The following is a 26,857-nucleotide window of genomic DNA, read 5'->3' as shown; positions in this document are numbered from 1 at the left end:
TCATTGCAATAAGATTTTGGAAAGGTGCATGACCCTCTGACTGAGAATAATTTGACTTGTTAATGTTCCTTTATAGCTTTCTGAACCATCCTAGTGAAATTTTCATCCGTCCTTTCTGCACAGAACAGACCCTGGAGCAAATTGTCTTGCAAACTGTTTCACACTGTTTCTCCTGAAGGGGAGCACCCAGGAGTGATAAGTGGATTAGCTCTCTTGAGTAAAACAAGGCATGAAACAAGTTGACAGAATAGGCACAGCTAACCAATGCCACATTCTTCAGAGTAATTAAAAGTCATAAAAAAAGAATTCATTTTTACTTGTTCTTAAATTAGCTAAAGTAACACTCTTTAAACCTCAGGATTCATTTTACTATGACAGAGAACAGGCTGAGGGCTTGCTGCATCCCACATCTTAAAAAACTAGCATTTTAAATTCTTTTATATCTCAAGGTTGAATTATCAGAAGTATAATATTAATCTTTATAAGGATGTTCAGAGAAAAATGCCCTAATATTGGACCTTCAACCAGGAAGTTATAAGAGGAGAAAAAAGGCAGATGAAGGAAGTTATTAACAGATAATTATGATACAGTTACTGAGATTTGCAAATGCTTTTGTATATGCACAAGTCCATACTTTGATGTCTGCTTTGCCCAGGCTAAAAATAGCAGGTTTACTGCAGGTGAGAAAATTTCTTACTTTAGAATAATCAGAGACAGAGCACCTTTCCTATGGAGACAGGCTGAGAGAGTTGGGGCTGTCCAGCCTGGAGGAAAGAAGACTCTGAGGAGACCTTGTTGTGGCCTTCAAATAGATAAAGGGGACTTACAAAAATGAAAAAACTTTTTACCAGGGCCTACAGTGACAATGGTTTTAAACTGAGAGTAGATTTACATTGAATTTGTGAGGCACTGTGTCAGGTTTCCCAGAGAAGTGATGGATGCCCTAACCCTGGAAGCGTTCAAGGACAGGTTGAACACTGGGGGTTTGAGCAGCCTGGTCTGGTGGAAGGTGTCCCTGTCATGGGGTGGGGTGGGAAGCAGATGAGCTTTAAAGATCACTTCCCACCCAAACCTTTCTATGACTCTTTGCTATGAAAGAGTTGACAAAGATTTTTGAAGGGCTCAACACACAAACTGCAGATATGCCTGCTCGGTGTGAGTGGTGTTCTGGGAGCTGCTGTCCACTGAGGTGTTTGACAGCTCCAGAAGTAAAAACATTTCTTCTGTGCCCTTGATTAGGAGCATGAGGCACCCACATTTCACACACTTCATCCAGTGTTTTGTTTTGAACAGATATGTTAGCAACTCTGTGCCAGGAAAATTCCACTTTTTAGTTTCTTTGCATTGTTTCAACTACTGAAGCAACATGAGAATGTCACATGCACAGTATTGGGTAGCAAGAATCTGAGAACTGTTATTTCCAAGGAAAATTGCAAGTATAATTACATAGCATACAACTGCTTATTTCTATATTTATGTCAGAAAGTGACTGAATAGACAGAGGAAGTGTGAATTCACATGCTGGAGTTGTCTTCAATTTACCTACAGATCATAAAGTAGTACATATTTATTTTTCTTAAATGCAATTAAATTGAACTAAACTGAAAATTTTATCTTCTGTAACATGATTCCTGACTCCTAGCAGCATAAATAACAGCATATAGAGCAGCAATAAATGACCAAGACAGAAGCAGTGACTTTCACCATGATGGAGAATAGTTCTATGTTTCTTAAACCAATTCTTTTTAAGGCCTATTTAGATTGGTATTTCAAAACCACAGGAAGCATCATCTATTTAGGTCAAATACTATATTTGACGTTTGCTGCCTTCCCAACAACTCAAATAACTCTGGATTTTTGCTCATTTAATCCTAACATATACCAAAATGTATGAGAACCTGGGAAAAGTCCAGAATTACAAGGTTTTTTTTTGAATCAACAGCCTTTTACTGACTGAGTATAAGACAGCTGACTTAATTCCAATGGATATTGATCCATGGATGTAGAGAAAAATACAGACAATCTGAAATGTTGCCAACATTTCATCACCAGTCAGATTACCACTGCCTTGAACAGTTGTTGAATTGTATTTTTTTAGTTTTGAGTTCATGTCATGTACATAGCAAAACAAAATTGCTGCACATTCTCATTGCCTTTCCTCAAGAGCAATATAAACATGTTAATCTATTTCTAAATACCCATCCTTAGTGTCTGTAATGCCTGCTTTTATAGCCCTGTTGCCCTTCTGATTTACATGTAGAAAATGTTTTGGTTGGTTTTTTTTTGCAAAATAAAATATTACTGATTAAAATGTAATCCTTTCCCAGGAAGATATCTAATTGAAAGAAGAAGAATTGCCAAACTTCTCTACTGTCCCTATAAATAAAAAGGCTAAAATTCAACCTGACTTTGTTTAAACTGTCTTTAATTTAAAATCAGAGCCTTGCTTTCTGCCATTACCTTCTAGCAAGGGTCTGCCATCTACTACTCAACACTATAATTTTAATCAATGCCAACAAAATTTAAAGCAGAAAATGCCAGCAAGGGTAATTTCTCACATGAGCAGCTGCTACATTACAGAGCAGAAAAAAGGACATAAGGGAATAGAAAACAAGTACTGAAAGCACTTGCAGATAGCCTGTCATATGCTGATTTTAAGAATTTAAAAGATAAGATACACTTTTCTGTCACAAGGGATCCTTAAGCAATGAGTCAGGCCTATGCACTGACAGTAGTCCTTATCCTCTCTGGTTTTTTAAAAAGAAATCTATATTTCATACATGTCCCCTTAAGCTAGGAATAGCCTCACTACTAATGCCTAAAACCCAAACTTTAAAAACTGAGTCAAGATAAACAACAGCAGCCTTATAAACCTAAGTATTGTCAGCTTCCTCTCTAAACTCTGGGAAGTATTTTTTTTATCTATCCCCAATTGGCCCCACATTCTAATTTCCCACCTGGCTCTCCAGTAATAATTGGAGCAATTATTTCTGCCTTCCTGAGGTATTTGCCAGTATAATCCAGCTGGTTTTCCTAAAAAGAAGCAGAAAGAATTTAAATAAGAAAAAAGTTTACAGCCAGAGATAAAAAAATAGAGGAAAAGAAGGACAAGTTCTGTATTATTGAATCCACATCACAAACAACATTGATTTACAGTGTTACAGATCAGTCTATTTCTGAACTGTCACTGTAAAATGTCATCAAAAGAAAAGTAAATAATCCAGAGAGACTGTGCTTAACTAGTGGCTGGTCTACAGTTTCTGCAGTTCTGAGCTCTGTATGAACTTTGACTAAAAGGCTATTAGCCCTTATATTGTCTCAATTCTAAAACAAAATTATTTTTTAAAGTTTGAGTTTTCTGCTTTTCCCATGGGATCTGTTTAATTTTTTAAAAAATTACTAAGAAGACAACAAAAAATCTGAAAAGCACAAGTATTTATTCAGAAAACCAAAATATCACACCTTTGAAGTGATACTTCAGTAATCACCTGGAAAGTTAATTTGTTTGGTTTGTATTCTTAATCACTTCTATTGGCCTAGCTCTTAAATATATTTCAGTTAACATAAAGCTTCTTGGAACTTTCAGAAAGCTTTTTTTGCTGGCTTCTTGGAGTTGCAATGAGCTCAGGGTGCTTGAGCTTGGAATCAGAATGCTGGTAATTCCATCCAAAATCTGACAAATATACACAGTTTAATTTGAGAATAAAAAAATATTTGTAGAATTCTGGAATCTCTTTCTTTTAATAAGATGTGGTTATGAAGGAAATCTGATTTAATACTACCTGACACATTTAGTATAAATACCTAGTTAATAAGGAAGACTTTCAACACTGGAAAGCAAGCAGAAGGATCCCCCCACCAAAATGGAGTGAGGGTGAAGGTGCTGGAGTGTGATTAGCTGAACCTGAGCCATGTCTGAAGAAGGGCTGCTTCATCTAGAGAAATTTAAAATAGAAACAGAGTCACTTTCCATGATAAATGTTCATTTATGATCAGTAAAAGTCAGGTTGAGGAATTAATATGATAGAAGGTGAATTGCTAAATCCTAAATGGTTTCTCTTTTGTCATGAACGTGAAACTAGGACTTAACAAGTAGGGCTTTTAAATGTCACTTTCCTGGAAAATTCAGGTGATCTCTTCTTTTTAGCACTATGATTAGGATCTGGAATTTTGTGCATGCTCCAAGGGAAAAGAAGTAAGCAAAATGGATCTGTTCTAAAGTAAATAATATTCAATACTCAAATACATATAGACTATTCAGTATTATGAATGATGTAAAGGGGGCTTCAAGAGGTCATCCCAATGATTCAAGGCACAATATTGTTCCTAAAAGGCTTTTTTAACTTGCACCAAAAATTCTTAGTGTTGGTAGAGACATCACAGCTTCATTATCTGTTCTATTGATTGATTATCTTTAACAGTTATTTTTTCCTATGTTCTAGTCCAGTTGCTTGATGAAATTAGTACTCAAGGACAGAAATAAGAATCCAAATCCAAGATCTTCCATTCACAAATATAACATATTTTATCAAGCACTTCCTGTGCTTGATAATTCTAAGCTTGCCTACAAATGATAACACAGCTGTTCCTATGGAATAGTTCTGTATTAGAACTTCACTTTTGCTGTATTTATTTGAAAGGTTACAAAAACCCAAAACCAAGATTTCCATAACTTGTTTCTATACTAGAGAGTCCTTTATAGCTCCTTAATATCTTAAGATTCTTAAACTTTTTTTAGACTAATTTATAACTTAGAAATTAAACTATTATCCTGGGGATTCAGAAAAGAGGTTTTTTGTTTACCCTTCCATATTCTTGAATACAACCCCTTTTTTTGGACTGATATTCAAACTGTTACTTTGGAATGCTGTTTAAATGCAAATAAATCTAGAGCATTTCCAGGTGGGATCACACGGCAAGCTAAAATTAAACTTCAGCTGATCTTCATTTTAGCATGTGAGAGCCCTCAAAATTATTGGACTGTAAATTGTGTTCCAAGAGAGAAGGCTTTAAAAAATCAGTGCATTAGAATGAATATAAATCATTCTTATTATGAAAATACCTGGATATGTCCAAGTCTTCTGGTAGAGAGTATGCTTTCATGTCTACAGCTAGAAACTCCTGCTTTGTCCCCACTTAATTTTCAGATTAATTTGCTTTCCATAATGCTCATTTTTGCATCCTATGATAGGAGTCTTACAGGCTTGCAGCTCTAATGAAATCTGTTATCCACTGCTGCAGTATGTGAATAATGGCTTATCTGATAAGGAAAAGATTTGGTGTGGATATTTCTCATAAAGAATTCCTAACAGTTTGTCCTGTAAAGGCATTTGTAATTTCTTTAGGCTGTTACATGTTGGTCTTGCCTTTGTGCATTATTTATTCTGACATTACTAGGCTATGACTGGGAGGGAATCAAATGGACAGAAGACTAGAAAAATCTAGTAAAAAGTAACATACTCTGTGTGTCGAAGTTGACACAAAAGTTTATTTATCCTTATCTGCAAAGGGATTCAGGGTCTTCAAGCACAGGTGTATTCTGCTGTCTGAAATACTCCATTTTTCTGCCTCAAACCAGTTACTGTTTCAGGAAGTTATGGGTATCCCATAGATTCCTAATCAAATCTGCCATTCCAGATCAGCCAGTCCTTTTCCTTTACTTAGGAGACAAAAGACTATAATGAAAATTTAAAGCATTTATTTTAGCTTCCTTATCTAATGCTTAAGTGGGCATATCAGATGAGATTAGTGCTCAAAATGGTCTGGGTTTGCATGTGTGGTAATGCCATCCATTGCAGAAGTCTTTATTTTCTGGAAGCAGCCTTTGGTATGCTTTCTTTCTGTCATACCTTCTTTTTTCAGTATTTCTTTAGTTTTGTTTTGTTTTTTGGTTTTTTTTTTTTTTCTTGTCTGCCGTATTGGCTTTACACTCTGACTGATTGTGATGTGATAACAACATGACTGAATTTGCATGCCTTGGAAAATGCACAAATCTTCTGGAGATCAGCTGGGTCAAACATCTGATACATGTACCTGCCTTCATGTTTCACACCGCTGCAGTACCTACAAGTCCACATTCTTTTCAGAAGCCTGCTAACATGCTGCCTACAAAAATTAGTCAGTTTGGGTGATTTACTAGTCCCATGTGTAACTTGTATCAATGCCTGCTGAGAGTGCTTTGGATTCTTGCTGTTTCCTCCTGCTGCTCATCCAATATCTGTAGCATTATTCACCAGCCTCCTGGCTGCCTTGGCTGTGCCTGGCTGGGTGTTTAGCTTTTTAGAAACACATTCAAATTCATGGAACACTCTGTTATATTCTTGAAGGAATTGGATTCCCACTGATCTGTATGCAATTATTTGCCTTTTCTATAAGCTGTGCCTGTCTGACTAGTCTGATGGTCTGAAAGGCTCCTTTTTCTTGGCAAGTAAAAGAGAGAAAAGGGGATCTTTCCACCCTGTCTCTGGACATTTGTGAGACTAACAAAAAAGACACCTTATCTCATTGTTTATGTGTTGGTTTTAAGACTATTTTGGGTTTCATTTATATTTTAAAGCAGTATGCAAGTCTCTGACTTTATAGAGACATATTTTTCCCATCATTTTTATGTTTGATAAAGTGAAGTCTACACAATATCTATGCTGAGTATCTTCCTTCCTACTTGGTGCATCCTTTTCAAACACATCCACAGAGCAAAGTTATCTAAATTCCTGTAAAATTGTAATACAGATTATTATTATGATTCAGAAACTATCAGTGTAACAATAGGTTTTTAAAGCCCATGATAAATCTATACATGAAAGCTGCAATTTCCAAAGAAAGGAACTTAAACAGTGTTAGAAAAAGAATAAAAGAAAAATAACATGAGATTTTTTTTTCCTGGTGGTGAACATTTTGGACACAAAAGGAAATGGTGAACATTTTGGACACAAAAGGAGTTTTCATAGCAATAGTTAAACAGAATTTAGGAAGCAGATCCTAGGAGATGCTCTTCACCTCTCCTAGCAACCACACCTTACCTAGATGTTGTTCCACTGATTAAAGGAGCTACTCCCGACATACAAAATAATAGAAAGAAAAGAATGCATTGAAGACACTCACCTTCAGAAAATGGTTATACTTGGAAAAATCCAGCAGCATGAGAAATAGATTTTTACAACTTGTCCTCAGTAGTGGAGACAATGCCAAAGCATACTCTTTTCCACCAGCAACCAGAAAGGCAGCATGAGTGAGGCAAAGCCAGTTTTTCTAACAACATTTCTCATTCTCTGGAAAAAAACCCCAGCAACTAATGTGTAATTGTACACTGCTTTTTTCCCCAGACTCTTGAAATTGTCTTCTTCAATCTACCTTCTTGTATGCAAGTACAGATCTATCAAGGAGGAAAGGTAAAGAGGCCATAACCTTTCCATAAATGTCTCATTATTTTGGCTATCTGCCTTCTTACATTATAAGGAAAAACCACTCTGATATCATAGCTACATGCAACTATAATATGGTAAATCATTTCCCTCTTTATTGGCAGCATCTACTGCCCTCAGGTTAGTTGTTCTGAATAAAATTCCAAAATTAAATATTGCTGTTTTCTTGTTGAACAAAGCTGACTAATTTATTTCAAGTACAATTTTCTGCCACTGGCTAAGGATTCTAAATTGAAGACAGCTTGAAAAATGGATATGATAGGAAGTGATGCAAATCCTGAAAGAAAGAACACCCACACAAACAACAAACACATCCTTTTTTCTCTGCCCCTCTCTGGGATCAACTGAATATGTGGGTACATATTTAAAGCACTGACCAAAGGTAATAATTATTCCAATTTCTGCTATAGTTTTGAGCAGAAAGTTCTTTCTTGAGGATACTATGTCTGTTATGATCATGGATTAAAGTAAAAAAAAAAAAAAACAAAAACAAAACAACAGATCTTTTGGATGCATTTTGTGAGTTTATCAGCATTATTATTTTTATGTTAATATTCCAAATTACACCATAGCAGATTTTTTTCATAAAAAAGGTCCTAAAAAATTATCTGAGCAGATCGCCTAAAGAAATTACAAGTTTTGATGAAGTTTTAGCTGTTTAATTAAAACAATCCCAACAAATTTTAGGAAGGGATGAATAAAATTGACATCTTCCTTAGTGTCCTAAGGAATCATTTGAATTAATAACCTGATCTTTATAATGCAGTCCCTTGTAATGGCAAAATAAGATTTCCAATACATTCTCAACTGACTGAAGTGCTTTAAGTGCTTTGTTTTACGGTACCAAGTTACCTTTGATGGTTAGGAGAGGAACTTCAAGGTTTCCACATCATTTGAAATCAGTGTAAGTGGAAAGACAGAGCTTCTCTCTGGAAACTTTAGATAATGCACACTGGGCATTCTGTCCTTCCATCTGTTCTGATAGCCTTTAAATATCTCCAGTGAAGGAGACTCCATTCTCTCTCTGGGCAATCTGTTCCACTGCTTGGTCACCCACAAAATAAAGCAGTACCTCATGTTCAGGTGGAACCTGCTGTGCATGAATTTCTGCCTGTTGTTCTTGTCCTTTTGCTCAGCACTACTGAACAGAGCTTGGTCCATCCTCCCATCACCATTCCTTCAGATACTGATAGACATCGGTGATGTCTTCTCTCAGTTGTCTCTTCTCAAAGCTGCATAGGCCCAATTCTCACAGCTTTTCCTCATGAGAGGAAATCATTTTTATAGCCCTTTGATGGACCTGCTCCAGGATCTCCATGTCTCTTTTACTGAGAAGCCAAGAACTAGACACAGCACAGCGTATGTGGCCTCACAAGGGCTGAGTAGATGGGCAGGATCACCTTCCTCAGCCTGCTGGAAATGCTCTTCCATTGGCCTTCTTGGCACAATTATGCAGAGCTAATTGTCCACCAGGACTCCCAGTTCCTTCTCTGTAGAGCTGCCTTCCAGCAGGTGCAATCTCTGCTCCTCCCCAGGTGCAGGACCCTGCATTTGCCTTCATTGAATTCCAGAAGGTTCTTCTCTGCCCAACTCTCCAGCCTGTCGAGGGCTGCACAGCCCTCTGGGGTATTTGCCACTCCTCCCAGCCTTGTGTCATCAGCCAACCTGCTGGGAAGTATCTACCCCTTCATCTAAGTTATAAGCTGAACAAGATTGGACCCAGTATGAAAACCCTTGTGGGATATTGCTTGTTTGAAGGTTTTCAGCCAGGTCTCTGTGCCACAGATTGAAACCCCCTGAGCTCTGCTGTTCAGCCAGTTCTCCATCCATCTCCCCAAGCTCAACAGCTCTGCTGTTCAGCCAATTCTCCATCCATCTCCCCAAGCTCAACAGCTCTGCTGTTCAGCCAGTTCTCCATCCATCTCCCCAAGCTCAACAGCTCTGCTGTTCAGCCAGTTCTCCATCCATCTCCCCAAGCTCAACAGCTCTGCTGTTCAGCCAGTTCTCCATCCATCTCCCCAAGCTCAACAGCTCAGCTCTGCTGTTCAGCCAATTCTCCATCCATCTCCCCAAGCTCAACAGCTCTGCTGTTCAGCCAATTCTCCATCCATCTCCCCAAGCTCAACAGCTCTGCTGTTCAGCCAGTTCTCCATCCATCTCACCAGCCTTCTCTCCACTTGTTCAGCCTTCACTTAATGACTTTGTCTATGAGGATATCATGGGAGATAACATCAAAAGCCTTACTGAAGTCTGGTAAGCAACATTCCACTGCTCTCCCCTCACCTATCCATACAGGTTTTGGAATTCAAGTGATGCTTGTGACTGAAGGAGAGACTGCCTTCAGCGAATTAAGGGAAGTTTTACTGTTGGAATTCAGTACTGCCCCATTTGAGTACTGCAATAAATTCTGAAATAAATTAATATATTTCATTGCATTGTGCAGGAAACATTGCTTCACTTCTGTATGAATTATATAATATTTATACATGGTCATGACACACACAGATGACATAACACAGCCAAATAGATGTAGTGGCCTGGATGAATAATGTTCAACAGTTTAGGTCAGGGTGTACTTCATAAAAGTCATGGAAATTTCAGAAGCCTAATATTGGCATGAGAGAAGAGGGGTCACACAATGAGAAACTTTTAGGTATGTGAAAAATATGGGAGTGGTGCTGGAGAATGTAGAAAAATTACATTTGAAGCATTTAGATGACTGAGCAACTAAAGTGCTGCAAATGATTCCTGAAGGTGGGAAATCTGTCCACTGAGCAAACCTGAGCTGAGATCAACAGCTTTTACTCTATTAGTTAGAGTAGCAACATTTTTGTCCTACTCTATAGGTGATCTTTAACTCCCCAGGTTATCACAGGGCTGATTCACTGTACTGTGTTTACTTTAAATAAGCAGAACTGTATTTCAGAAAGTTGCTTACATAAATGTAAGGAATCCTTTGTGACACAAACTTTTTGGAAGTCAGATAGCCTGTCTTGTCTTCAGAGAATTATCCAAATTATGTAATTTTTTTTTGCTCCTCTAGTTGGTTTCTGTACTGATGCTAGTGGCTTTTTTTTTTTGGTCTTTTTTCCTTTTTTATTGCAGTAAATTGTGAAAGGGAAGGTAGGATCTATGAACCATTTCAAGTGGAAAATTTGTGTAATGCTACATGGTAGGATCAAAACCGTTATAAGCAATTTAAAATTAACTAACATAACTGTAACTTCATGATCTTAAATTTGAGCCCAAATATTTAGACTGGATTGGTTCAACAAGCAAATACTTTGTGCTGAGGCAAGGTAGATTCCTAGGATTAGACTATTTCAATGATATATATGCTTACATTTGAACAAATGAACATATATACATACACATGTGTTAGGATCCGATTATCAAAAGATGCTTCTGCCCAAATTAAGATGCAAATGAGACCATATGCAAATGTCAGGAGTATGAATTTTATTGAAGAGTGGATATGTGGTAGGGAGAGCAGAGAAAGAAGAGAGAAATATTAAATAGAAATGCAGTCACCACCACATGCATGTATATATAGACATATGTACACATATATGTTACTGAATCTCACATAGATATATACATACATATGGACATATATATATATTATGACTTAATAGTTTTTTTACATACCTCTTCGGAAATAAAAAACAAACCAGGGTTCTGAATGAAATGCTTCATCTGTGTCTGTGGGGTTCTTCATTATTCAAAATACTGCTTTTGTTTCATTAACTTTTATTATCTGGAGAATGAACATCACTGTTTTTAACTGCAATGGATAATAACAAAAAAAGATTAGACCTGTGTTGCATAGTGGCTCTGATATAAAAAGGCAACAAATCCTATTAATATTCAGTTTTACAATTGACTTTTACCTGTCAATTGTAATGGTCTTCCATGTTATAAACATTTTAAATAATTTGATGATTAGTGATTTCATTGGAAATTTCTTTAGAATCTTAAATAAAGGATAAGGAAAATTATGATCTGATATTTAATATTTTGCAAGCAGGACCTGCTTAAGTAGTTTGGGCATTTAGCTGAATAAAAAAGTTTTATTTCAGTCTCACTCATTCTGTTTCTATGTTAATTACCTAATTAAAAACTTAGAGTCTTGTCTAGTCTACATAAAAAAAACCTTAATTCAATATCTTTTTACAGCTGGGACCTCCGAAATAGGTAATACAATGAGATATTTCATCATGGGATTTATGGGAGGTTCAGCCACTTAAATAAAAAAATTATAATCAATGGAATGAAATAACCAATCTGAAGGTAAAATCAATCTGACCTATTTTAGAATTCTCTTTGCAAGTAAAACCAACTATATTCTAGATGAGCAATCCCCCAGATGAAGACAGCAGCACTCAGACAGATGAATCCTAGTAGCAGGATTACCTAATGTCCAACAGATGTTAGGTGACAGTCACTGTAAAACATTATTCTAAATGCATCAAGAAGTAACTTTTAAGCACATTTAACTTTATGTGAAAAAATGCTAATTTGATTTGGTCTGAAGTTCTGAAATGACTGCTGTGCTCAACACTAAGTGCAATTACCATTTGGAGTGTTAAGTTCCATATTTATCTTGAACTAACAAGAACCATGAGATGGTGTCAATTTGGGGTTTTTTGTTTTATTTGTTAGAAAAGGCTCTAATTAGGGCATGAAAAATAGAATAGGGGAGAAGTTTGGGGTTAACATTCTACTCAGATACAGCATAACTATTTTGAAATCATAGACAGATAATTGTTATAGAGAAACAGGATGAACACTGAAGCTGGTCAAAAATCTACCAATTTCGTGCATCTGCAGATAGCAAGTACTAATTCTATTTAATTGCATTTATATAATTTATTATTTTCAGTACTCAGAATTCAGTGTTTCTAACCAATTTGATGGGGATGGGTTTTTTTAGTTTTGATTCTTTATTTTATTGATTTGTTGGGGATTTTTTTGTTTGTTTGTTTGTTTGTTTGTGTTGGTTGGTTGGTTTGTTGGTTGGCTGGTTGGTTGGTTTTTTAACAAGGCGAAAGGAATTTTGCCAGGATTAGTGATCAATTTAGCAATTTAGCAAAAGTTTCTCTTTTGGTTCCTCTTGAGGAAAACCCCATACTAGTTCTCTCTTCTTTCCACCTTCCAAATCTCCCTGGAAATAGCAAAAAAAAACCAAAAAAAACCCCAAAAAACCCAGCACTGTAGAGATGATATCCTGTAGAATTCTTCCATAGATTCATTTATTAACACAAAACTCATTAGAAAGAAGTAGGAACATTCCTGATTCACTGTATCTTGAGTTCTGTAGATCTACAGTTACTGAATGCCTCCTAGGTTTTTTTTGTCTCTCAGGAAAGAATTTCACCCATAAAAGATGTTAGCAGACAGCAGGCTCCCCTGTTGACCTGTGACAGGCCTGGCAAGAAGCTCTGGATGCCTAAAGAGATCAGATGAGCTCTTCTCTGGGTCCTGTACCTCTGTGGAGATAGTGGGTCTGTCCCTGCTCACATCATAGTAGCTCACCAAGAATCATAGCAGACAGAGTCAAAATCTGTTACAATCTTGAGGGAAAAATCACAACAGAAAACACAAGTAGATCATATTAAAACACAGCACATAGAATGAGTAACTTCCTCTGTTTTTAGACAGCATCACTAATATTTATCATCAATGGCAGTTCAATCTTTCTCAGATTTGAACTATATACATAACATATAATTTTAAAATTAGGCCTTAGGAGAGGCATGGAAATAATATTGACAGTTCAGGAAAGTTTACTCTCAAATACTTTAGTGATTTCTTCAGGGCTGAAAACCCACCAGTATTTAGACTTTTAACTCACTGTTGGTTAATGGAAGGAAGAAAAGGATCCTTCACCAGCTGGGAAGCTGGAATAACAAACTCTGGGAGCTCCTAGAGGAGCAAAGATGAAACTGGAGAATAGGGGACAAAGGTGATGTGGGAACTTGTCAGAGGTCATACAATAATTTTAATGTTCCACACCATGGGCCTGTTTGGAAGCACAGACTTTCAAAGTTTGGGGAGTGGGTAGCCCATGATGAAATCTGGCATATGTCTGTCAAAACAAGAGTGAGGAAAAGCATAAATTTAATTCTTTAGATTTTTCTTGTGAAGAGTAACAAGGGACTGAAGTGTCCTTGAGCTCTGAGGTGTTCCCAGGCTGTTACATTCCTTCTTTTGATTTTAGGCTAACAGTTGGGCCAGACAAGCCAACCTGCTCACTTAGAACTGCCAAGCTGTCTTTAGATAAACTTCATGTTCAGCTGAGTCCAGCACACTTCATGAACACTCACGCCCAGCATTATAAAACTTTGGGATTCACCACCAACATTCAATTTATATGGAGCACACCCAGCCATACATTATCAGACAGAAAGATGTATCCAATGCATCTGAGCTCTCCAGCTCCCTCCAGCAAAAAAAGAACAATGAAGAACTCAGCTTGCATTCATGCTATGGCACTGCTGACTTCTATCTCCTGCAGCAAAACCCTGGAATGAACTGGACTTGCTTTCATGTAGTTGTGCTAACTTGTTGATAGCACCACAGCTATATTTAAAGCTCTTTTCCTGAGGCAGATTTTCTTTATTGCTGACAGTAAAACAGATGTGCTATAAAAAGAGATTTTTTGTTTTCAAACAGTTGGGAAATAATGCAAGGACCACAAAACAGATTCAATATTCTTTAGACTTCTTTAAAATGAGCAAAACTATGAAAACATGCAATTGGTGCCCAAAGCAATTTTAAAAATACTGAAAGTCCTGGCATTGGAGGCAATGTCTTTTTCCCACAAAGCAATAGATTTTTTTCATGGTTCCATGGCAAATTGTGCAGTCTCCACTCTGTTCTGCTCCAAACAGAGATTAAAACACTCTTCAAATCAGATTTTTTTTCCAAGAAGGTCACTTGTAAAATGAAAGCAACAATTTTTCTTGAAACAATATTAATTTAGAAAATGTCATTGTGATAATTATTACTTGCAAACTGGGCTGTAAAATTAACTATGCAGGGAGCAGGTCATAGGAAAGGATTCTTCCCTTCCACTGGGTGCTTGTTATTATGATGAAGATGAAGCCAGACTCTTCTCAGAACTCAGCAGTCAGAAATAGGAAATAGATAACATTCACAAGCTGAAGAAAAAGAAATTCTAACTGAATAAAGGGGAAATAAAAAGCAACCTAAACCAACAAACCAAACTAAAACACACAAAATAAAGTTTTTCTCTACAAAACTCTACAGAAACATTCTGTTCAGCCTCATCTAATGTGGAAGTTAACCCTGTGAGTGTGAGGTTGGACTGGAGTGCTGCAGCAGTCCTTTGCTCTGTGAATCATTCTATCAGTTACAATTGCTTCATAAAGCACACTTCAAACCAGCATTATGTCTGTAAAATGTCATTTTTCCTTTCCCTGAACCTCATCTCTCCCTTCATGGTGGCATAAGGCGTGTGCTGATTCAGGTTAGGTGACTAACCCAAAATCAAAGCCCTGGGGTGGGGCAGGGAGGGGGTGAGGTTACAGTGGGCAGGATCCTTTCTGCCAACGAGCTCATTAGGCAGCTGCACAAACATTATGGCTACAGGAGATGAAATCAGGGACACTGTGTGGGAAGCAGTAAGCAGGAATTTGGAGAGAGCTCTTTCACCACCAGTGCCTGTTTATGACTTTTTAAGACTTGGTGATTAGTTACAGGTAACAATCTTTTCAGCTAGACTGGTGCTGAGGATGGTATAATCTTCTTTAGGAGAACATCTCATCAGAAAGAGTTTAAAGCAGCAATCTGCTTCAACTGTTTATTAAAACTCCATAGTGTTTCTCATAATCACTGAGCTGGTTGAATTCCTCCTGGGTAATTGCTTGATGTTCCCTGCTGCAACTGCCTACAATTAATGTATTATTTTCTTTCCCTAATGACAACAAAACCTGGAATATCTGATCATAGGCTTTGTAAATAAGGGGTTATTAAAAAAACCAAAATTGTTAAATAACAGAAAAAAAAATCCAAGCCAGGTTGTTTATTTTGCACATTCTTTTTCTGAAAGGTTGATGGTTTTGCGGTAAATCACTGAGGAAAACTCAGTAATTCTTTTTTTTTTTTTTTTTGGTCAATGCCAGTTGCACCAGTTTTGTCTTTTGACAGCAGAGGAGCTAATTCTGCCTTTACTAGTGCCTGTTTTCAAAGCATAACAAACAGCTTTCAAAATCAGAAAGCACAGTACGCAGTGGGGTAGCAGACTTGCCTTATGTTTCTTGAAGCATTCTTGATAAAAAAAACACTCCTTTGCTGGAGCTTATATGTCACATGGAAGAAGGCAGTAAATTCAGCATGAATTGAAAGCTCATTATCTTCTTGCCTCTATATGCTTCTCTGAGATAGTTTACAAAAGTAATGAAGATTACCAATGTACATTTAGTTGCCATTACTCTCTTTAACTGTAGTTGCCTCACCTTTCTGATTGGAAGTACTACTTATAATTATTTATATTTCAGTGAAAATAATGATTGTAAACATATAATACAGACCACTATCCCTTCTAAATTTTAGGGGTTTGCTAACTACAACTAGAATTATTATTATTAAGGGATAAACCCAAAAATTTTTCAAAGAAGAAGTAGTGCAAGCTCTTGAAATTATTTATCACAAAAGGTCTGAGATAGAAATTTTGAGTTTTTGATGGAAATTGTGACTATTAGCTTACAGAATAATGGGCATCTCAGGCTAAGCTCTATTTAATGTAGAGCTTGTTTATGTTGTGCTACTGAATTTTATTGTATGGATTTTATTTTGAAATTGGAAGTTGAGTGCTTTGCACAGGATAATTAGAGCCTTGTGAGCCATTTCAGGAGCAAGTTTGCAGTCTCCCACATCAGTATGATGGTCCTTGGTCAGAATCGTGGACTTAAAAGTCTGCATTCTTTCCTGCAGCCAAACTATGTTGGGGAGGAGGAATGAAAATGTCCAGAGAAGTTAAATTGGTGCTCACCTGAATTACAATGTATACATATGCTCAAATTACAGACAAGAAGAGAGTAAAATGTATAGATTTGACTGGTAAATAAAGCTTCTCTCTCTTTGGAAGAGCTACCAACAGAGAGACCTTATGGCTTCAACACTGAGTGGAACATGAGTCTAACAGCACTCAGAGACTTGAGGTTTGGCAATGGATCCACAAAGTTTTGCTTCTGAAACCTCATGCAAGGGGACTTGTGGTACATGTGGTCAGGAGAGGGTAAAATTGGGCATCAAAGATAAAACAAATAAAGATAAAATAACTTCAAAGATAAAACAAGGTCTTCAGCTTCTTTGGCCATGAAATCCTGTATTTCACAATGATAATCACAACAGAGAAATAATTAGCACTACCACCAATCAATAAGTCCATTTAAATTCATATGAGTATGAATATGTCATATTTTCCAAATCAGATAGACAACTTGATCCTATTCTCAGGGAAGAAAAAACAGGTCAATTTTACATGATGAATCCAGATATCATACTTTGAATTTGAGAAAGTTCATAGATTTTAGCAAAACATTTCCTTCCTACAGTAGATCATAATCTGAATTGATCTTTAGTGATTTTATTGATGTTCCTGAACTGATCTATATCCCTACCTCAATATTTGCATATTTAAACATTTCTGCCTTTATTTTTATGCCTATGTTCTCAGTGATTTCTTACTTTCGTTGGGAACTTAGTAAAAATCTGTTCAATCACTAAATACTGTCAAATGCTGATGAGAACTCCTGAATCAGTCTTTGAATCCTTTTTTTTTCCCTCAGTACTCAATCATTTAATATTTTGCATGTCCATTATCAGTTAAAATTATTTCTGAGATTTTATACAGCTGGTAATATTTTTTATGGCCTAGAATTAAGCGATTTCTATTCTGTGAGAAAATGTACATCACAGACAGTTTTTTGTGACAGATGCAGAAAAAATTTGTTGGGCATAAAATTGCTCACAAATAGTGCAGAAATTTCAACCTGGCACTGGTTCTTCTATGTGATGATAAAGGAGGAGTTTGATCTGATACTTTACTGTTTGCAAGGCTCTCTCTGGTGGTGCTGAGTATCTCAGCTGGTGTGGTAACCATGGGCAGGCACCAGCTTGGCAAGTCATTCTTCATGAATATTACCCAAAGGGACAGTGTGTTTTCTTGGGTTTGAGCCAATTCCAAGCAGATATTCAGTAGTCATATTGTGTCTCTCTTTAGGTTATCTAAAAAGGCAATGCTGTAGAATTTTTAAATATTCTTTACTTCATCAAGACTCTTTTTGTGGTGGCTCTTTGGAGGAAAGTATCTTCTTCAGTTCATGTACACCTAAACTGGAGGTTTAATAAATCCGTAGATCGGATTTTTATTCAATCTTCTCTCTTCAGTATGAAATTCTTTTTCGAATAAGTAAAAAATACAGGAAAATATATGTTCTGGTTTCCTAAATTTGTCTCTGTTTTTAGTTTAACCCTCCCCCCTTATTTTCTGTTCTAAATTCACTGAAATTGTAAATAAAGGCTGTGCAATTTCTTCAGGTATTGGCATCATATTAATGGATGATGATTGCAAAGGCAATGCTATGCTTTATTACACATTAATAATGAGAACATAACAGTAATAGTTTGGGTTCTTTTCCATGTACCAGGTATTTTACATTTCAAAACTCACCAGACATGTTTTTAAAAACATGCAAAGAATCTATGCTGCACTTTCTGTTTGTGAAGTCTTGCAAAACCCTACTTTCAATTCCCATATGCACAGCTTTAATTTTTAAATGTAAATTATGAGAAAGACTTCAACAGTCATCTTCAAAAGAGCAGTATTAAATCTCAGAGATTCTTGACAAAATCATGAGGGTTGGCCTCAGTGCATAAAGTCTATGAAGTATTAACTCTCAAAACAGGACTAAGCTTTTTCAGTTGCCAGAAAGTAAATCAACAGGAGATGTCAGAGCATTAGCTCTCCATGAGATACTCCTTTGTATTCATTATTGTAAAGATTCAGCTAATTATAAAAGTTCCACTGCATGCATACTGCCCAGAGCAGAAAAGGATTTTCAATTAGTTACAAAATAGTTGAGTTTCTTTTTATCTACAGACAGATGGTGTATGCTTCAGTGCCTTCAGAAAATGGAGAGAGAGTTTTTGAGCCAGATAGATACAAACACCAACCTATGTGTGTTTTCTTATTCACCTTTTCTGGTGCACATCATTTTGAGAAAACTTTCATCAGAAAAGTTTTCCATTTGCAGGTGGAATTGATATAAAATCCAAGTGAAGGCCAAGAAATCATAGCTTCAAACCCCCTTATTTGAGACACCCTCAGATTCCAAGATGGGACTACCTCTTTTCTGTGTGGTGCCAGGGAAAGGTCCCAACATCTGAAAGGAATCAGTCTCTGACTTTTTATTTCTCTAAAAAGTCCTGAAAAAATATTTTAGGTGATCCTATTGAAAATTTTCAGTCTTGCACTATAAATCATCTCTGCTACAAATCTATCATATTCTCCCATGAATGAATATTAGGCCCTTTTATTTTACTAAAATCCATCATTCCCAGGTCACCTTTGTTTGTGAGAGGACTTTGACTGTCTCTCCCATTTCCCATGGAAGTTCAGAAAGTCAGAAACATTTGTGGCATTTTCACCTCTACAGAATATTGTGACCTCTTCTGTAGCATCATTTTGCCACCTGGAACATGGAATTAAACTGTTGACTTTTGTCATTGTTTTTTATGTTATATATAATTCCAATTAACTGTTTTCTTACCAATTCACAAACACTCTAAATAGAACTACATTTTCCCTTTCTTTTTTTCTTTCCATCATTTCAGTCTTCATCACAAATCTGTGAGTGGATTTGCATAAGTGCTGTGCTGTCCCTGTACTTTTTCTTCTGCTCTAGGTTTTTATATAATATTTTTTATTCAAAGATATCTCTGTGGAGCTTAGCCATACACATCAGTTCAACAGTGCAATGAAATACCAACTTTAGGATGTCTGTTAGAGCAGCTTGAGGGAACCAGCATTGCATGAAATAAAGAATAATGGCTCGGCTGAGTGCCGAATGAGAGGGAAAATGTAAAGTATGCATTCCAAAAAAATGCAGGTACATTAGTCTGTAAGGATTTCTGGTGGAAGGTTAAAAACTTGAAAAAAAAAAAAAAGGCATATAATAGAAAACTCCAGGCAAGAGCCAAAAGGTAAATTGATATTTCTCCAGACTGGCAACTTTAGGAACTATGCCCATATTACTGTAAGATGCTTTCAAGCATCAGTCCTCCACAGACTATAGAACTCTGAATAATACTATGGAATGCTCTGCAGACCATATCTGTTCATCTCTCCTGAGCAAAATTTGGATTAACAGTTTGGTTTTTTTTTTTTTTTAGTTTTGACTGAGCTGATTCTATGTTAATCCTGATTAATGGAAAGGATCATCCTCCATTGCTCTGTTGGGCAGATTATGCAGGTAGTAGAATCCCAGTAGAGATTACAAGTATTCATTCTTATGCTAAAATTTCCTAGGTTCTCTACAGCCAGCCCCAAAATGCTCTGATGGTCCTGGAAGACAGATTTGGTTTTCTTTCCTATGTTAGTCACAATGAGCTTTGTTAGCATTATCACAGCTCTTACTGTCACACAGAACAGGCAACATCTCTTACACTTAGTAGTCCTATTAGCAACAATAATTTCAGTAATCATTCTTATTTAATGCAAGAGAAAGAGCATCTCAACAGTGAGCTGCTACCACTGCACCAGGAAATGTAAGTATGCAAAAGGAAATCTATTAATATAAGAGCATACCTGTCTTCCACATGAACAGTCAGTGCAGAAGCCTTTGCTCTGGTGCCCAGGCTGTGCAGCACACACGGCTGTGCTCTCCAGTGTGTAGCTCCAGGGAGGTATGAGCAAGACTTTAAGCATATTTCACTGAAAGTGCCTCAGAGCTGCAGTATAAATCTGAGGGGGAATCTGGAAATCATGATGTGAGGAGTGAATAGGCTTGTTCTTACCAAAAATTTTCATCTCCAGCTATCATGATAGTGTGCCTACTAGGTTTATAGCACAAAAGAGTGCTAACATATTGTGTTAGGTTTGGTATGTGTATGGATGTATTTGTGTATACAAATGCCATCTTCCACCTCCTTCTCAAAGAAAGCCTTATTAAGTTACATATGCCACCATGTGTTAAGTAATTTTTTTGTGGGCTATAAATGACTTGGCCAAGCTGTGAAATGAAACAGCTTGTTCCACTGCACTAACAGTGCAGGCTCAGTGCTTATTGTCTGTGCAGTAAATGTTTGATGAGTCACTCTCCAAACGAAGCCACATCATATGCGCTCCTTACACCAAGTCCTTTTCACTGTGCATGCATCCTTGTGATAGGACAGCTCTATGACAAAGAGAAAATATCAAAATATACTATTGTTTGCCCTTTTAAGTCAGAAAACAGTGGTTTGGTTTTTTTTTTTTCAGGTTGATTACTGCTTTTAAAAACTTCAGTCTGTCTAGTAAAACTAAGCCTGTATTAGATTATTAGATGTTTAGGTAACATCTACTCCTGAAGTTAGAATTTTACCTATGAACTAGTTTTCTATTTATTTTTTCTAACAAAATAAATTCTCTTAAGACATAGATATAATTTTATCCATCTGCCTTTGAAGTTTTGTTGTTGTTGTTGTTGTTGTTTTCATTAGACTATATATCCAAAACACTACAAGAAATGAAAAATCACTGCTTAAACAGCCCTCTGCCAAAGCAAATAGGGAAGTTCCTAGGTATTCCTGTTATGCAACACGTTCTTGGGTTTACATTCAAATGCAACATGACTGCTTTTGCTTCTGCCTGACCCAGAAGTTCAGAGACATTATATAAATAAACTTTGTTTTCATGTCATTGTTCCCACTTCTGAGTGGTCAGCAGGTTTCCTAACAGAAAACTACTTTTTGCAAATGCAACCTGCAAGCATTTTGTTATAATTGTTTTCATTTTTAGCTGGTTTTATTTAGGAAATACATTGTTCTTACAGCATCTTCTAAGCACTCCATGTATTTTAATTTAGGTTGGTGAATATTCGTTTTCATCGCAAGTAAAAAAATATTCTGTTCAAATTATTTGTCTCTCTTTGGATTCCCAAAAATGAATACAATAAATGTAAAACCCACTTGGTAATCTAGTCTTTCCTCTACTGATATTATGCTACATAAGACTTCTGAATTGTATTTGTAATTATTTTATCCTCTTTATTATATCTTTAAGGACATTTTCCATTATCTCTTGCTATCATCCACATGACTCATTTTTCTCCCCTTAAAGTGCTTATATTATTTATATTATACTTCCATTATATTTTAACATAAGACAAATGGACTTTAATCCATTTCCTAGGTTTTTCAGCATTTCAAGCCAGAATGTCTAATTTCTCAAAATCAAGCTGACACAATGAATAAATAAATCTGTTGTGATATTCAACTTCATATGTATATTCAGATTGAGCAGGTGTAAAATTTTTCATTATTTTGACACAGAAAGTGAAAGCTGTCTCAGAAGGGATTTTGTAATTTCAGACTATGTTGTTGAACTCTCAAAATCTTTCATATCAAAACTAAGAAAAGATAAAAAATGTCTTTATCGTGAGAGAGGGAAAGTAGCTTAAAAACTGTCATTTTTTATTGAGAACCTAAGCAAATCTAGCAAAATCCTCCCTGTTTTTGCATAGGTGAGACCCATTTTGTGTTCTCATACTGACATGGGAAAAAAGTGCAGATTCAGTCATCCTACTTTAATAACATATTTATGCTGTGTTACACAAAGAGTATTGTAGCATTGTGCAAATACTTAACTGTTGTTGTGTCAAATTCAGACTTTTTCAGGCAGTTTGCAATTTTTTTCCTCCCTTTAGCAAAACATTTTCTCCTGGGTAAAGCTGCAGTAGAATAAGCTTAAATAGTCAAGGTTTAGGTTGCTCTGTATGTACAGCATTAGTTTTCTTCTTCTCCCTGTATGAAGTTTTTTTATACAAAAAGCCAGGGCAAAGTGTGCTTTTCATCATCAAAATTTCAGATGTGCTGTGGCAAGCCATCTTTTATGCAACTGAATCTGCAGCCTCTGATATGTCTCATTATGTAAGATGCTAAAATTGTGAAGACTATGAATAGATATTTAGACTTGGGCAGTGATTTATGGTGAGGATGAAAGGGAACAAAGGTGGTTGAAGAGAGTTTTTCCTTCTGAGATTGCACAGTTTCCCCTTTCAGATTCAGGCTGCACCTATCTTTGAAGTTCAATTAAAACCACAAGAATAATTTCAACCATCACTTTAGCTTTCTCTCAAGTTTTAGCTTTCTCTGAAGTTATGGAAAATTATGGAGCTGTATATTTAATTTTGATACTTTTAGCCTAGTTTCATTGGCTAAAAATCTGTTTTGCAAATGAAAGCCGTTAATTTGCCTCTCAACTAACACTTTAAAAAATGCAGGAATTACCTCCAAGGGCATTTATCCATCCAAAAAACAAAAGCTTAAAAAGGTATTATCCCTGCTGCCTACAAAATTCAGGGAGTTTGCATTAGACATAAACATTTCCTTATGAATAACCCTGTCATTAGTTTGTAATTATAAATCAGAGATAAATTTTGGGGAAACCTGGTATTTGAGGGAAGTGCAGAGAGCATGTTCATAGAATTATCACTTTAGAAACACAAGAATTCCCTTCCACAGAAGTGGAAGATATTTATAAAGAAGAGATAATCTAGTAGGAGGTACTATGAGTTGTGTAAATATCTTGACTTCCCTCACTTCATTTTCTTTCTCTCTCTAGCTGCTACCAGTCAAATGCACACAGGTATCCTGTGTTCATCTTCATTGTTGAAATCAGCCTGTGGAGTGATCTCTGATCACCTAAATTTGATATTTACAGGTCTCATTATTTTCCCTCCATTTATTCCAAATATCCCTATGGTACAAGGACAAGTCTGGCTAGATCATTGGAAAAAAAACATCTTACTGGAGAAGGCTCTGATCCCCAATACTGACATTTAGGTTACTGGCTTGGGCAACTTCTGATACTAGTGAAACTCTAATCAGATTCACCTCCTCTAACATTATTCCTTCATTATATTCTCCCCACCACCTCACTTTTCCTGCAACATTTTAGGAAGTCACACAACAGAATTAAAGCTGGTTGAAAGTGGATTGGTACATGTCTCTATTTTTCATATTTCAGCATATTGCAAAGTATCAGTGTTATTTTCCCACACATCACATTACTTCAGATCAAGAATTTTTACATATGGTGTCAATGTACAGTCAGAAGTGAGTTTTGGTTTCATTTTTTTTTTTTGTTTTGTTTTGTTTTGTTTTGCTTTTATCTTTCAAAATGATGAATAAAACCTACAAAATAGGGGCACACATAGAATGACCAATAAATGGAACAGAGCTTACTTTTTATTTTTCTGGGAACTATTCCACATCTCAACAGGCAAAATACTTTCTCTGTTTTCAAAATGTATTTCATACAACAGGGTTTTGTTTTTCTTTTGTTTTTTTACTTAAAATAAGGATTTGGGGAATGCAGGCTAAATTTCTGCAGAAATATATTTAAATTTCTCTTGGCAGTGAGCCTGCTAGGTCTGAGAGTCACAATGTAAAGCTGTCAGCTTGTTCATATGCCTGAGCCTCAAATTCAGCCACCCTCAGTGCCCACTAAATTGTAAATTGTGTTTGCTGCAAGCAAAGTTGCTGAGTTCTGCTCCTCTCCCCCATTACACAATCGCACGTGCATCACATCCCAGGCACTGGGAGATATTAATGAAAGACCTTCCTTGCTCATCTCATAATACACAGCCTGTCCTCAGCAGTGCACAGTGCAAGGCAAGGAAGGGGAAGGAGAAAAGAGAGGAGCTCCTTGGGTTCCTGTCTGCTCCCACCACAGAGCATCCCTGTTCCTAGAGGGAGGGACAGAATAAATCATAACAACACCCAGCCCTTCTTTTGTGACAGCACAAAGCCTTTCCACAGGCAGATTAAAGAAGACTCTGAACACAAATTAGGGACCCTTAGCAGCTGGAGCTAGCTCCTCTTCAGAGCAGAAAGTTGTATTTATCTACAACCTTTCTCTGAGCTTTAGTTTGTCCCATGAGCTGTTGATTGCACTGTCAAGAGCAAACTGAGTATCCAGTTGTGAGAGGAGCAACAAATTTCAGAATATATTCAACCTCATATTTATTGAGGAAAACCCATGGTAGTGATCCCAAATGTATTTAAAGCACTTTGAGACAGGAGGAAGTGGTTGTTAAAACTGTATTAGATGTCTGATTTTTCTCACTGCAGAAAAAAAAAAAAAAAGAATATAAAACCAGCCTACAAAAGAAAACTGTGGAAATTTTCATAGGGAAAGAAATACATGTGCAAAAGGTAAAAGACAAAAACAAGGAAATAAAAAAAAAAGATAAGGACAGAAAATGTTGGAGCCAACATTGATAAGTGATGTTTATAAAGGTTATTAATCATTATTTTGAAGCAGCTTTGCCAGTAGCTCATGCCCAAGCAAGAGGACAAAAGGCATAAATGCAAACAGCTGGTACTGCAAGTAACTTGTGTGATGGTAAAAAAAAAAAAAAAAAAAAGAGAGAGAGAGAGAAAGATTTGCTTAAAAAAAGAATGGAAGGTTTTTGGCTGGCATTTTAACTTCTTGATACATGTATGTTTAAAATAATAATGAATACTTTTGCTTTACCTTCAGCTGGAGTTGTTTAGCTCTGATACTGAAATGTATATACTATATATATCTATATAGAGCCTATTATTTACAGTAATACTGAATTATTTATTGCAATAAGATCATGTTATCTTGTTTTTCTGAAGCGCAGCTGTCTGCTGGAGGATGAACATCTGATTCTTAAAATAGTGTTAAAGGAATCCATCAGAAACATGTTTCTTGGTACAACAGCAGTGTGTTAGACAGAAAATTATGTCTGTACAAGCTTCATGGGTTACTGTGGAGACATTCTTGACAGTGGCAAGGTCCTCATCAGCCTTCCTAAGACTTTGTGTTTTCCCCTGGGATCACACTCCAAAGCCCTGTCTGTGTTGACATGATCAAAGTTCCTCTCTTCACAGAAAACCCAGCCTTGGTTACTGAACCGAAACAACTCGAAGAGATGTTATTAGCTCCATCTCTGAGAGATGAAATCTGAGATCAGAAAGCTACTAAGGAACATTGCTCTTGTGACAGAACCCATCTCTTTTTTGTTATCTTTAATCATGTCCCATATTTTTAAGCTGTAATTTTATCCATTTTTAATTCAAGTTTTCGAGACATGGATTGGAATCTCAGATTACTTAGATTTTATGACATGCTACTATACGTTCTAACTCTCTCAATATTGCAAACATATAGCTGAATACAAGATTTTGTTTCTGTAAGAAATACAGCTACATAGGAATATTTTATTTGTTTTATTCTGGAATTTATTATTTCTTATTATGCCATGTTAGACATAACTATCCAAGTCCAAGTCATTAAATACCTATGAGACAAACAGTAGTTAAGTACATCTAAAAAATTCCTTTATTGTATCAATACACACTATACAGAGCCCTCAGTGGTACATTAATATAATCTCTCAGTGTATCAAAACAGATAAAGACCTAAGGAGATTATTCATCTCTTCAGTAGGCCAATAGCACTGAGAACTGTTTAGAAAGATTTTCCTCTGATTTAAAATCTTTCACCATAAAGTGTCTGATTCCTGAAGCTCCAGAAGAGCATTTTCTACCTATTTCATAAATATTTTCATCTATAAGCCTCATTTGAAAAGAAGAATGCTGGGAAATATTTGTTAATTTTTTCGCTTGTATTTTATGTTTAATTCCCCTGCTGTAGCACCCCCCAGTCACTCTTCTGGAACAGGAGAGCCCATACCAATTTATACATAATTATGAAACAAAATGTCAGTTTATGTATTTTCCTGATTCTGTTTTCTGGCCATCTGGCATCCACTCAGGAAATTACTCAAGTATGATGTTTATCAAGTAGCAGCATTTAGGCATCTCATATTTAAATTTCCAAGTTTAACCTACTCATACATTAACCATCTATGTGAAAATCTGTGTGAAAATACATAGTCAACATCAGGAAGACATTCAGCTTATTCTAAGATAAAAGTGCAAATTATCTCAGAACTTTACATTTGGACAATTGAACTGAATAAAATTCCTGCCATTCTGCAGTGAGGTTTACTTGCTCATCTAATGCATTGCTGAATTAGCCTTGATAACACAGAATGATGGGAGGCAGCTACTTACTTCTGTCTTGGGTAATTCTGTTTGACAACAGGCATTTGATTAAAAAGGAATGGGAGCACAATCCATACTTATCAATCTCTGGAATTGACAACAACAGT

General features: G+C 36.3%; 1 protein-coding gene and 1 long non-coding RNA gene across 27 annotated transcripts in view; one reads left to right on the top strand and one right to left on the bottom strand.

Moving 5' to 3' along the window:
* LOC139588530 (uncharacterized) overlaps positions 1-20,746 on the bottom strand; it is a 42,342-nt gene extending 21,596 nt beyond the window's left edge. For 3 of the 20 annotated variants that reach the window (XR_011678706.1, XR_011678714.1, XR_011678721.1), the window contains exons 1-4: positions 20,257-20,711; positions 11,070-11,205; positions 7,102-7,268; positions 2,958-3,033 (exon numbers count right to left, since the gene is read on the bottom strand). This is a non-coding gene — a long non-coding RNA (uncharacterized lncRNA). Of the gene's footprint in view, positions 1-2,957; positions 3,034-7,101; positions 7,269-11,069; positions 11,206-11,311; positions 12,621-12,908; positions 12,995-18,795; positions 18,876-20,256 lie in introns of those variants that run through there. The other 17 variants (XR_011678718.1, XR_011678715.1, XR_011678705.1 and 14 more) reach the window with 12 other exon arrangements.
* PCLO (piccolo presynaptic cytomatrix protein) overlaps positions 1-26,857 on the top strand; it is a 323,553-nt gene that overhangs the window by 282,546 nt on the left and 14,150 nt on the right. The gene's annotated exons all lie outside the window — the stretch shown is intronic.

This window comes from Agelaius tricolor, unplaced genomic scaffold (genome assembly GCF_023055355.1).
Source record: "Agelaius tricolor isolate 1412-34295 unplaced genomic scaffold, bAgeTri1.0.p SCAF_3, whole genome shotgun sequence".
NCBI lineage: Eukaryota > Metazoa > Chordata > Aves > Passeriformes > Icteridae > Agelaius > Agelaius tricolor.
The sequence above is the reverse complement of the archived record's forward strand: the minus strand, read 5'-3'. Positions and strand labels throughout refer to the sequence as shown.